At 42.2% G+C, this 10,433-nt stretch overlaps 1 pseudogene; it reads left to right on the top strand.

Moving 5' to 3' along the window:
• Nucleotides 1-5,620: 5,620 nt before the first annotated feature.
• Nucleotides 5,621-10,314, top strand: LOC140912878 (up-regulator of cell proliferation-like; annotated as a pseudogene).
• The last annotated feature ends 119 nt before the right edge of the window (nucleotides 10,315-10,433 follow it).

Raw genomic sequence — 10,433 nt, 5'->3', positions numbered from 1 at the left:
CACATATTGTAAGGGACCATTCAAAGTAGAATGGGCCATTAGCACCGCTGCAAATAGAAAAAAAAGAAGGGGTTAGTGGATTACAGATTGTTTTAATAAACCATAAATCTAGTGTCTCTGTTCAATCCATGATGTCTATAATCCACGATTTGGTGTCCAGCAGAGTAATGAATGTAAGCTCCCTGGTTCTTCTTTTGAAAATGCTGTGCAAGTTGCCTTTGAGGATTGGGTCTGATAGGTCAGATACAGAGTGATTACTTTCTGAAAAGTGTTTACCCACAGGTGATCGGTTGTTTTTGTCTTTTATCATTTTCCTATGTATATTCATTTGAGTTTATAGTGCTTATCTGTTTCATCCATATAATCATTATTCAGGCATTTAGTGCACTGGATGAAGTGTGCTACATGTGATAGGCATGTATAAGATCCTGGGATCTTGAAAGGTGTTTTGTGTGGAATGTTGATCGTTATAGTAATGGAGATATGTCTGCAAGTTTTGCATCTATAGTTCTGGCAGAGTCTGGTGCTGCTTTGAGTGGGTGTGTCCTGGTCTGTGGGGAGCTTCCTCTTGATGACGAGTGTTATCTGGGGTTTTCAGAACCCACAGCAGGGGCAACTTAACTATTTCACTCCATGTAGTGTCAGGAATCAATCAACAGGAACACAGCACTTCTGTCTGATCAATGATTAAATGCAAGTAAGTATGCTCTTATCTAACACTGCAGTTTATTAGATTTAAGCATACAGAGACATAAGCAATAGGTTTAGAACATCCCAGATATTTTTCCTAAGATCTGCAATGGTATTGAGTAATTAACAGCAGGTTGGCAGTGACCAGTTGCTCACCCACCAGGGAGAAAGGGTGTCAGAAAAAAGTGTCTCAAGATGGCTTCAGAGGACTGCTCCACAATATACTCTATTAGCTAATCTTTTATGACTAACTTCTACAAAACACATAGGTCATAATGACCCCAACTGGATCATCTCTTTTCTAACTTTCAGTCAACTTTTCATATTACAGGTGCCTAGATTCAAAGTTTTCCAACCACCAAGGTTTTCAGTCTCAGTTGTTTACTTGTCTGTCCCCTCCTCCCATTCTGATTAGCAAAAACTATCAGCTAGATATGACCTCGCTTCTAAAAGCCTGTCTCCAAATTAACCCTTAACTATGTGGTGTTCTATTTCATTAATTCCTATTGGCAGAATGCACATAATATGGTTGCAATTAGTTTGATCACATAATGGGGTATACACATCCCTCAAACCAGGGCAACAATGAGTTTCAAGAGATTGTTCGAAGACCAGAAGAGATGATTCTTGAAATATTTCTTTCATGATGGGGTACCCATCGCGTATGGGGTGTAGTTGTTTACACCCATTGGTGGTTACACTAGCTTTACTGTATGGGTTCCAGTGTGGGGTGGTAGGTGACAAATAGGGGTATGCAGTCAGAAGGGGGTTTATTTCTGTATTGAAGCAGGTTGTCCTGGGGTATTTGTGTGGCCTGTTGCATGATGCAATCTACTTCTCTGATGAAGTGTCCTTGTTTGGTGAAGGTGGTTTTAAGTGACCATACTGGGTGGCCGTACTGGGTCAGACCAAAGTCCATCTAGCTCAGTATTCTGTCTTCTGACAGAGGCCAATGTCAGGTGCTTCAGAAGGAATGAATAAAAAAGGTAATCATCAAGTGATCCATCCCCTGTCACCCATTCCCAACTTCTGGCAAAGAGAGGCTAGGGACACCATCCCTGCCCATCCTGGCTAATAGCCATTGATGGACCTATCTTCCATCAATTTACCTAGGTCTTTTTTGACCACTGTTATAGTTTTGGCCTTCACAATATCAACAACAAGTGTGTTAAGCTAGGGATAGTCAATAGGCGGACCATGGGCCAAATCTGGAATGCGAGATGCTTTTGAATGGACCCCACAATGTTTTTATTTGTTTATTATCATTATGGGTTTTTAAACATTTTTTTCTTGGAGTCTGGACCTTGACTATACCTTGACCAAGAAATTTGGACCTTGACAAAAATAGGCTATCCCTTCATTAAGGTATATATCACTTACTTTCTCCTCAGAGCACATTCTGTGGTATCTGAGTGCCTGGCTGTCAATAACATATTTCTTGGTATGGTTGGGGTGGTTACTAGATCTATGAAGGTAGGTGTGGTGATCCATGGCTTTCTTGTATATGGTTGTCTGTAGGGTTCCATTGATGAAGCTGATTGTGGTGTCCAGAAGTTGATGCTAGTGTGGGAAAGCTCCAGAGAGAGTTTAATGGATGGGTGGTGGTTGTTGAAGTTGTGGTGGAAGTCTGAGGGAGTTTAAGCTGTCTTCCCATAGGATGAAAATTTCTCAGGTATATCACTGGTTTCATGATGCACTTCTCCAGAAATTCTTCTTCAGGATGACCCATGAAGAGGTTAGCATATTGGGGAGCCATCCTAGTACCCCTGGCTGTTCCCATGCTTTGGACAAAATGTTTATTGCTGAAGGTAAATCTATGACAGGCGAGGATGAACTGGATGAGTTTGGCTATGTGTTTGGGATGGATAATTGATGGTTGTCCACTGTCTTTTAAATATTTGGGGCAGGCAGCTATCCTGTCATTGTGAGGGATATTGGTGTATAGGAAAGTGACATCCATGGCGGCAAGGATGGTATTCTGAGGAAGGTTGTTAATACTGTGGAGTAGAGTAGGGCTCAAATGTACTTGAGCCATCCAGCTACTGTGAGAGTGGACTGTCTGGAAAGACTCTTGCCTAGGCTCACAGCACATGCACGTTTCAATCTCTTTGGCTTATGAGTGTTTGCACGCAGTGTTCTAGAAAGCCAAAGGTTTCCTTTAATAGATGTTTTCAGTATTGCTTCCTCAAACGGGCAGTCAGTGCCACACACTGGCTGAAATAAATGCTGAGTGACTGAGATCAAGTAGGGGATGCTGAGCTCTGTGGTGCACAATCCCCTCCATTGTAAGACTGCTGATTTTGCAAAATGCTGTGTTTTTGACGAGCTGTGTCTGGGGAACTCCTTGCTCAAATGACCCTGAAATTTGGGTCACTAACCCTATCCTGTTCCCCCATGAGACAACAAATTTCAAGATAGTCCAAGTAAGCATAGAGATCTTACAGCACTAAGAAGAAATAACATTTAAGTAGAAAGGGCTTCTCAACCTAAACTAAAGCAGAGCTGGTGCTTCATTATAGAATCATAGGACTGGAAGGGACCTTGAGAGGTCATCAAGTCCAGTCCCCTGCCCTCATGGCAGGACCAAGCACCATCTAGCAGGTGTTTGTCTAACCTGCTCTTAAAAATCTCCAATGACGGAGATTCCACAACCTCCCTAGGCAATTTATTCCAGTGCTTGACCACCCAGACAGTTCGGGCATTAGGAAAAAATTCCTATCAAAACTTCCCTTGCTGCAATTTAAGCCAATTGCTTCTTGTCCAATCATCAGACGATAGGAAAATAATGTTTCTTCCTCCTTCTTATAACAACCTTTTAGGTACTTGAAAACGGTTATCATGTCCCTTCTCAGTCTTCTCTTTTCCAGACTAAACAAACCCAAGTTTTTCAATCTTCCCTCATAGGTCATGCTTTCTAGATCTTGAATCATTTTTGTTGCTCTTCTCTGGACTTTTTCCAGTTTGTCCACATCTTTACTGAAATGTGGCACCCAGAACTGGACACAATACTCCAGCTGAGGCATAATCAACGTGGACTGGAGCAGAAGAATTACTTTGCATGTCTTGCTTACAACACTGCTGCTAATACATCCCAGAATGATATTTGGTTTTTTTGCAACAGTCTTACACTGTTAACTCATATTTAGCTTGTGGTCCACTCTGACCTCTAGATCCCTTTTTTGCAGTAATCCTTCCCAGGCAGTCATTTTCCATTTTGTACATGTCCAACTGATTGTTCCTTCCTAAGTGGAATATTTTGCATTTGTTCTTATTGAATTTTGTCCTAGTTACCTCAGACCATTTCTCCAGTTTGTCCAGCTCTTTTTCAATTATAATCCTATCCTCCAAAGCACTTGCAACTCCTCCCACCTTGGTATCGTCTGCAAATTGTATAAATGTACTCTCTATGCCATTATCTAAATCATTGATGACTATATTGAACAGAACTAGACCCAGAACTGATCCTTGCAGAAGCCCACTCGTTGTGCCCTTCCAGCATGACTGTGAGCCATTGAGAACTACTCTGGGAATGGTTATCCAACCAGTTATGCACCTACCTTATAATAGCTCCATCTTGGTTGTATTTTCCTAGTTTTTTAATGAGAAGGTCATTTGAGACTATATCAGATGCCTTACTAAAGTCTCGATATACCACATCTACTGCTTCCCCCCATCCACACGGCCGTCACCCTGTCAAAGAAAACTATCGAGTCGGTTTGATATGATTTGTTCTTGACAAATCCATGCTGACTATTACATATTGCCTTATTATCTTCTAGATGTTTGCAAATTGATTCCGTCATTATTTGCTCCATTATCTTTCCGGGTCCAGAAGTTAAGCTGACTGGTCTGTAATTCCCTGGGTTGTCCTTATTTTCCTTTTTATAGTTAGGCACCATATGTGCCCTTTTCCAGTCTTCTGGAATATCACCCGTCTTCCATGACTTTTCAAAGATAATAGCTAATGGCTCAGATATCTCCTCAGTCAGCTCCTTGTGTATTCTAGGATGCACTTCATTGGGCTCAAGTGACTTGAAGACATCTCACTTGTCTAAGTAATTTTCAACTTACTCTTTCCTGTTTTGAACCTACCCCATTTTCACTGGTGTTCACTATGTTAGGCGTCCAATCGCCACCAACCTTCTTGGTGAAAACCGAAACAAAGAAGTCATTAAGCACGTCTGCCATTTCCACATTTTCTGTTATTGCTTTTTTGTCTTCTTTGAGTAATGGGCCTACTCTGTCCTTGGTCTTCCTCTTGCTTCTAATGTATTTGTAGAATGTTTTCTTGTTACCCTTTATGTCCCTAGCTTGTTTGATTTCCTTTTGTGCCTTGTCCTTTCTAATTTTGCCCCTTCATTCTTGCGTTGTTTGTTTGTATTCATCCTTTGTAATCTGACCTAGTTTCAACTTTTTGTAGGACTCTTTTTTTTTTATTTTTAGATCATGGAAGATCTCCTGGTTAAGCCAGGGTGGTCTCTTGCCATTCTTCCTATCTTTCCTGTGCAGTGGAATAGTTTGCTCTTGTGACCTTAATAATGTCTCTATAACACATAATAAATGGGTTAATTGTTTATCAGGTCCAAATACCCTAACACTGCACTGGAGACATTACCATACCAGGACTGGCCTGGAGGTGTCTTAGCATTAGCTCCCCATGTTGCAATGTGGGTAAATTTGCTTTGTAAGTAATGACAGTACTCACAGCTCCCCAAAAGGAGAGAGGAAGTAGCGTGAGTGAAGGGACTGATTTGGTCGCTGGGAAGTAAGCAAAGCCACAGTGCTGTTAGCTACACCTGTAAAAGACATGTCCCAGCAAAGAGATGGAGGAAGATATGAAGAAAATCAAAAATAAGTCTTCCCAGAAGGTGTAATCTGCACTGACTGCTGAAAGGGAAATAAAGGGTCAGATCCTCCGGATGAGCCATTGATGCCCAGCACAGCTCAGGGTGACGGGTGTAGGCTACCATCACAGCCACCTGATCCTCAGACTGCCAGGCACCAGTCTGATCCTGAGCAGCAGCTTAGAGCAGCCAAGGGATCATTCCAGCTTCTGGGATCACCACAGAGACAGGGTCCTGAGTCTATGCCCCCTCCTCCAGTAGCTGTGAGCTGGGATGTCATAGAGCTGGTTATACTGGAAGATTTTCTAGGAAATTCTCAGTTGGCCACTTAAGCCATTTTCAAGTGGACTCTGCACTGCGCTGAGGATAAGGATTGGGATCAAACAATGCAAACCAACCTAGTGGAGTTCAAAGTGGGCCAGAACTATGTTTTATTTGCATGGAAGTAATCCCATTGGCTTCATTTTTGTTATACCAATATAAGTAAGAGAAGAATTGAACCCAGGATGTATATGTCATCTGTTACTTACTGGGTACTGCTTTTCTTTAAATTACAAACATCAGGCTGTCTATGGAATGAGTAAACTGTATAGAAAGTCACCATTTTCTACTCTGAAATTTTGGTTTGTTTTAACTTCCTTCTGCAGAAAGAAGTAAAGTATTTCAAGATGTTCTGTCCAGATTAAACCTGGAGAAGCACAGAAGCATCAAGATCAGGCTGAGGGATGTTTTGGAGATCTGCCCAGAAAGCATCAAGAACAGGATTCCAGAGGCATTAGGTGATTTACCATGGCATTTCCTGAGGAAGGTCATGGCTCTGAATGGGACGGCCAGAAATACAAGCATTGGGCACAAGGCTCCTGCAGAAGAAATGGATGATTATGAGGAGAAACTGCATACTGATGGCACTTTCTGTTTTAGTGACACTGAGATGAAAGTTTCTCTGCAATCTCTTGATGTTCTTTGTGCTGTTCTGCTTTGCTCAGTTTCCTACAGCAGGAGATCCTGTCCAAAATGTCCATGTGCCATTTGCCCTCCCTCTGCTGCTACCCACCCTCAACACCCCCAAGGGCACCCTACTACTGTGGGTCATCAGGGACATTGTGAGGAAGTGGAGGCCGCACTCCCTGGCACAGAGCAGAGGGTTCAGAGAGGAGAGCCTGGTGCTCACAGAAATGCCAATGATTTCTTTTCTGTGGATGGGGAGCTGCAGCTTCTCCAAGTCCCAACTCCTCAATGAGGTTCTCAGCCCCTCCCAGCAGCACCACGATTTCTTTATCCATTGGGACATGGAGTCTGGGAACTTCCTTCAGAAAATCGCAGATGGGCTGGTTGAGATTTCCTGGTATTTCCCTGGGGGGACGGAAATTTCTGATCTTTTCCCAGAACCCATTGCAGTTACAAATCTGCACGGAGACATTGAGTCCCACTGGCTACAGTTTAGCTTTTTAACAGCGGTCTCCTCCGCAGTGTTCATAGTTACCGAGAGCATCGGTGAGAGAGAATACGAGCTGTTATCATCTCTGAAAAAATCCAGCTCTAAATATTACTTCATCCTCAACTGCAAGAATAAGAAACCCAAAGAAACTCTGGGATTTCTTAATAAGCTGTCCTCAGTGTTGAAACTGAGCAAATCACTAGTACTGGTGAAAGATAGTACCATGAATAATGCAGGATTTGTGGAAAAAGGTGAAGTCCACCATAGGAACCATAGTGAATTCATCTCCGAAGACAGTGAGTTTGGAAGCCATGGCTGTGACGGCACGTGACCTAGGAATCCAGGTGGATGAGGAGTGTCAGGCATGTCAGTGTGCGAGGAAATATACTGAAGAAATCACTGCAGAAATAAGAGATGGGGCGAAATACAAAAGGGGAATGCTGAGCCTGCAAGGAGACCCATGGAAAAACTTGGCTCAATTGGAAAAAGAGATGTGCCAAATGAAAAGGCAAGGGGACGTGGCCATTGAAGACTATAAATCTGCACTGAAACAGAAATGGTTAGAAATACGTAGACAGCAGAATCAGTGTGACCGTACTAATGGTTTGACTAAGTTTATCAATGGAATAGTACAGTTGAATCCAGTGGAGAAACATTACTTTCTGAAATGGATGAAATTTAGCCTGGATAATATTGCTAGGGGGAATCTTTCTGAAATGTGGGCAGACTATAAAGAGAAATGTGAAACTCCAGGAGTGGACCGAAAACAGCTGGAGGAATTAGATAAATTAATATCTGATAGTTCCTTGGGGGTGGAGCATTTCATGCGTGAGTTGGGACAGTTCTATGACGCTGAATGCTCAATGGTTAAAGAAGGGAAAATGGAAGAAAGCCAAAGACAATTCTCCCATCTCCCATGCACAGCAGCTGACCTGATGCTGGAAGGGTTTCCTGTGGAGCTGATCGATGGAGATGCCTCCAACATCCCCATGAGCTGGGTAGTAGATGTTCTAACTCATCTCCATATCAGACTAGGGGGTAGATCCAGAATGGTGGTTATAACAGTGCTGGGAGTGCAGAGTACTGGGAAATCCACTCTTCTCAACACCATGTTCTGCCTGCAGTTGATCAATGTAGCGATCGATGTACGCGAGGAGCGTTCATGACACTCATTAAAGTTACAGAAGCTGTTCAGGAGCTGCTTGGCTGTGATTTCATCCTGGTGATAGACACTGAAGGTCTGAAGGCCCCTGAACTAACAGCACTGGAAGACAGTTATCAACATGACAATGAGCTGGCCACCCTGGTGATTGGACTGAGTGACATCACCATCGTTAACATGACCATGGAGAATGCCACAGAAATGAAGGATGTTCTGCAAATTGTGGTCCATGCATTTCTCAGAATGAAGGAAATAGGATAACAGCCAAACTGCCAGTTTGTGCACCAGAATGTCAGTGATGTGTCTGCTCATGATCAAAACATGAGGGACAGGAAACACCTCCTGGAGCAGCTGAATGAAATGACCAAAGCTGCAGCAAGGATGGAAAAGCAAAGCAGGGAAATGGCATTTTCTGATATTATGGAGTATGACCCAGAAAAACACAATTGGTACATGCCTGACTTGCGGCATGGAGTCCCTCCCATGGCTCCCGTAAACACTGGATACAGTGAGAGTGTGTGTGAGCTAAAGAAATACCTGTTTGAATTCATAGAGAACCGTTCACGGAAAAGAGCTGGAAAGGATATTCCTGATTTTATTGTATGGTTGAAGAGCCTGTGGAAGTCAGTGAAACATGAGAACTTCATCTTTAGCTTTAGAAATAGCCTTGTAGCTGAAGCCTATCACCAGCTGTCTATGAAGTATTCTGAATGGGAATGGGGTTTCCGCAAGGAGATGTATCTCTGGATATCTGAAAAAGAAACTTTTATCCAGAATCAGCTGCCAGAGACACTAGAGGGTGATCTCTTTCACAGCTTAAAAATGGAAGCACAAGGGAAGCTACAGCAGGGAGAACAGAAGCTCTTGAATAACTGAGAACAGTATTTTAAAAGTGAAGCTCCAAATTTGAACCTGATAGAAAAGTACAGAGAAGATTTCAAAAGGAGCGCAAATAGCCTCAAAAGAGAACTTGAAAATTCTTCAACCAGTAACTGTAAGGAAGCAATTCGAATACGAAGAGGACAGCACAAGATAGACAATATCCAGTCTGAGTACAAGCAGAAAATTGAAGGGGAAGTTGACAGACTCTTGGCTGAATACCGAAACAGAGAAGATAAATTAGACCATGAGAAACTGAAAAAAGAATTTGAAACGATGTGGCGAGAAACCTTGTCAGAGTTAACGCTCTGTACTTTACAGAAACGTCAAGTTGTTCAAGATATGGATCTCCAGCTGAGAAAGGATCTGAAGCACAGAGCGGGTGCTGTCAGACAGATACTACAACATGCAAAAAGCCTGCTGGATTATAGAATGAAGTCTTTCACAATGAAGAAGGAGTACTTAAACTTAAAATGGACCAGAGCAGTTGCAGAATACTTCTCACAGGAATGTTACTGTAAAACTGAAGAGTTTGCTCTATCTTTAATGACTGAATGCAAGAAATACATTGAAGAAAAAGTTAAATCCAAAACAGACTATGATGAAACCTATTGTGGAGAACTGCTGCATATGGTTAATGAGAGGTTAAAAGAGGAGGAGATTGAGCAACTTCACACTTCTCCTTTGTTTGAAGTTGACCTGAAGCGTCACGTTTTGGGGGAAGCAGCTTGGCATTTCAGAAGATGCATGAAGATTTTATCAAAGAAAATGATCCTCAGCAACATCTGGAGAAGCTGAAACCTCATTATTTCTCCATATTTACTGATCTCTAGTTGGAAAAGAAGGAAAGCCAAACAAGGGTGAGGAATTTCTGCGATCAGTGTCTCAAACCTGCCCTGGTGGGTTATGTCAACAAAAGGCTCGGACTAGAAATAGTTGACAATTTTCTCAGCAGTGAACAGGCCCTTGAATACGCCAGCCAAAGCTTCTTTCAGTTCTTTTTGCTAAAGAAGCTGCTGGAAGAGATGAACTTTGACAACTATGTGAAATAGATAAGTAACTATGAAGAGTTTGTCAAATCCTGGATACAGAGATGTCTGATAGACCACTATGAAGGGAAGGCAAGTTTGAGAGATTTGGAGAAAGGGATTCTATCCAGAATAATAAATAAAATCAAGGGAATTCTGAAAAACTCCATAAATAAAAACAATAACACAGTTTCTGCCTTTTTAGACAGCTTTTGCAAAGAGCTGCAGCAGGACCTGGCCATTTCCAGCAATAGCTTAGTTGAAGACAATTAGAATCCGTTGAAGACAATTAAACTGCTATATTTAGAGCATGACTGTCATTTACTCTCCCTATTGTGCATTAAGAAATTAGTATTCTTGTTTTAATGTAATCACGCATAAGAAGCAACAGA

This window comes from Lepidochelys kempii, chromosome 6 (assembly GCF_965140265.1).
Source record: "Lepidochelys kempii isolate rLepKem1 chromosome 6, rLepKem1.hap2, whole genome shotgun sequence".
Lineage (NCBI taxonomy): Eukaryota > Metazoa > Chordata > Testudines > Cheloniidae > Lepidochelys > Lepidochelys kempii.
The sequence above is the reverse complement of the archived record's forward strand: the minus strand, read 5'-3'. Positions and strand labels throughout refer to the sequence as shown.